Genomic DNA, 3,363 nt, shown 5'->3' with positions numbered 1-3,363 from the left:
AGACTGTGACCCAGCTCAGAGGGGCAGTGTGGCCCTGTAGAGACAATGAGCTTCCCCTTCCCTCTGATTACGTCACATTGGCTTTGTTCTCTTTGTTCCAGATGGCCCGGAGACCCCCACCATTTCCCCCTCAAACCCCCATTACAGTTCCGGGGCAAACCTCAGCCTCTCCTGCCACACGGACTCTAACCCGCCCGCACAGTATTCTTGGCTCATCAATGGGAGGCCCCGGCAGCCCACACAGGAGCTCTTTATCCCCCACATCACTGTGAATGACAGTGGATCCTATACCTGCCTCGTCCATAACTCTGTCACTGGCCTCGATAGGACCACAGTCAAGATTATCACAGTCTCTAGTAAGTGGCTCCCTGGACCATCGGCACCAGCTCTGGGGTAGAGGTCTGTCCGATTTTCAGAAAAGAGTCTGGAAGAAGTTACTTCTCATTTGCTAGTGTCACAAGCAAATTATGAGTCTGTCCCTGATCCCTCCCACTACGTCTCCGCAGACCCTCTCTCTCTCTCCTTGCTCTTGACTTCTCATGGCAGATGTGGGTCCAGCCTGGAATGTGGGGGGAGGTGCTTCTCTGGGCCCCAGAAAGTCCCACATGGTAGAGGGAGCTCTGCAGATGGAGACTCTTATTTAGCCTACTACAGTATTAAAACCACTTCAAATGTTCACTCTTTACATATAAGAAATGTATCTCTTGTAGATGAAGTGGGCCATGCTCCCCCGGCCCTGGATCGGGGTCACATGGCCCCTCAGTCCCTCCGGCATTTGCACTATTAGTCTTCATGGCGCCAAAACATTGTCCAGAAGGAACCGCCAAGATTTTCTGTAAGGGGCGGAGCATATTACAGTACTTCTACCTTAAAAAGCGGAACATGCTACAATGAAGTCAGACCGTGGTGGAAACCACAGGGAACACACGTTACGTTATTTCTTTGGATCTGCTTACTTCATTTAGCAAGGACAAGGTCATGGATTTTCTAGTGGAAATTGTGGCTGATCGACTCAGTGAGTACATATGGAATTTTGGAAGAGAGCTATTAGTGACAAACGGAATGGAGCAAGCCCTCATGCTCTTGGAGCCACTGTTAAAAAGTGTCATCAAGAAGATGCTAATATATGTCATCAGAATGGTAGCTTTAGCTGTATACAACGCATAGCACGTGAGATGTTTAAAAAAAATAACCGCCTATTTCTTTCGCAAGTGATTGTGCTGTAATTTTTTGCTTACGAATCCAGTTTGCACCTACACATTCTTCGTGAATTCTTTTGTTGCTGTTTTTTTTTTTTAATTTACTTTTCCTCATGAATTCTTAAAAGATTACCTGTCATATTATTTTTATGAGACGATACATCGTAAAAACTTAACAGAGGAGACTGTGGCTTCGATACTAAACAGAAATTCCATCCTTTATAATCATGATCGATGGGAGGACACACAGATTCCTGGCAAAACTTCCTGGACTGATTCCTCAACTGTCATTTCATCAACTGCTCGGGCAAAATTTTGATTCTCAACTTTGCTTTCATCATGGTCCTAACTCCACCTCCCTGACAAAGAAGAACTTGAAACAGAGAAGAATTGCCCAACAATAATGTGGTCTCAGGCCTGGTTCTGCGGTTACTTTCTTCTCATTTTGGGGTGAGTCTCTGGTGGGGCTCTGAGCAGAGAGGTGGTCTCGACCTGGAGCGAACCCCTGAGGAGCAAGGTGGACATCTCCACAGGGGCAGGAGGAACCAGGGGTGTGAGCCTGGATGCGGTGTAGAGGGTGGGAGAGCTTTCAAAGGTAAAATTCTGGAATTGAGTCCAGGGGAGGGTTTGGAAACCTCCTGCTTCTGTATGAGGAGGGCCGGCGCCATAAGAGCATGGCCGGCGCCATAAGAGCATGGCGGTGGAGGGAGGAGGGGGAAGAGGAGGAGAGGGGAGAGGAAGAGGAGGAGAGAGAAGGGGAAGGGGAAGGGGAAGGAGGCACTGTCCGATGTGAGGGGAGGAAGAAACGAAGGCGCAGATGTAAAATGGCCGCGCCGAGAAAGTTGGGTGAGTGACCAGGGCCCAGAGCGGGTCACTGGGGCAGGAAGTCTTCAAGGGACAGATTACTTCGGGACACTGTGACCATGACCTCTGTGCTGTGGAGGTAGCCCCAGAAGGTTAAAGACAGATCTTGGACACCCTGGATGGGCAAGGGTGTGGTCTGAAACATGCCTCCGAGCTGCCCTTAGACACAGTTTCAACAGCGCGGGATGCATCGAAAGTGTGAACAAGCAACCCCGACCTCTGAAGAGTAACTCCCCACCTCGCGATTCACCCCCAGTCCCTCTCTTTATCCTCTCCCCCCACCCCCAACCCCTTTTCAGGTACTCCTGGGCTCTGCACCGGCCAAGACCGCTCTGGCCCGCAACACCCTCCCTCTCCCAATGCTCCATTTTCCAGATTCTTCTGGGCTCCCCACACTCCAAGCCTCCCTGGTCCTTGATCTTTTCCCCCTCACCCCTCTCCATTTTCTAGACTCTTCTGCCTTCAGAACCCTCCAAGATCTCTCAGCCCGCGGTCCCTGCCCCTCGCCGCACCCAGACTCCAAAGGCGCCGCAGTTCGTTTCACTCACTCAGAAATCGTGGCCTCTCGCCAATGCGAAAGCGTGGCTGACGGTCATCTTCAAGCTCAGAAGTCAACCGACGTGAGCTTTCCCGCAGCGCAACGGAAGACCCCGCAAGCACCCGACCCACACCCCGGCTTTCCCAGAGACTGCACATCTCACCATGGCGGCAGCTGAACACCAAAAGCCCTGCCCTGGATTTTGAAACGCCTTTGTACGTATCTCGTCCCCACCCCAAGCCTGCGGTTCCCTGTCCGCCCTTCCCCTCTGCTCAGAAACCCACTTCTGCTCAACACCCCCTCGAGCAACTCTCTTCCTTTTTTGAATGTGCCAACACCCCCGGCTCAGGCCTGCTGTCTCCACGCGGCCCCGACGTGGTCCTCCGGTCAGGCTCACTCCCTGCATCTCCAGCCCCACCTGGAACGAATCTCCCTCTTCGATTTATTCCCTGTGCCCTGTCCCTTGTCAGCCTGCAAGCTCCTGAGCCCCTGGAGATTTGTGTCTGTGTGTCCCTTAATCTAACTCGACACACGCAGACACAGAGACACACTCAGTTATACATTCATTCCCGTAATCACACACATGCACACATAGACACACATATTCACAGACATACACACACACACACACACACACAATTATACATACACACATAACACACACAGCCCAAAGGACTCTTCCCGTTAAGCTCTGAATCCCTCTCAAAGCCACTTCCCTCTGGGGTGTGTGTCAGGTTCTTCCCTTTTCTTAGTGACTTCTTT

At 51.5% G+C, this 3,363-nt stretch overlaps 1 long non-coding RNA gene across 1 annotated transcript in view; it reads right to left on the bottom strand.

Annotated features, from left to right (window-relative positions):
• Positions 1-2,799, bottom strand: part of LOC105307951 — a 13,923-nt gene extending 11,124 nt beyond the window's left edge. Inside the window, exon 1 of the long non-coding RNA XR_897266.2 lies at positions 2,612-2,799. This is a non-coding gene — a long non-coding RNA (uncharacterized LOC105307951). The remainder of the gene's footprint in view (positions 1-2,611) is intronic.
• Between the last annotated feature and the right edge of the window lie 564 nt (positions 2,800-3,363).

This window comes from Pteropus vampyrus, unplaced genomic scaffold, assembly GCF_000151845.1.
Source record: "Pteropus vampyrus isolate Shadow unplaced genomic scaffold, Pvam_2.0 Scaffold534, whole genome shotgun sequence".
Taxonomy (NCBI): domain Eukaryota; kingdom Metazoa; phylum Chordata; class Mammalia; order Chiroptera; family Pteropodidae; genus Pteropus; species Pteropus vampyrus.
This window is presented reverse-complemented; position numbering and strand designations above follow the sequence as displayed.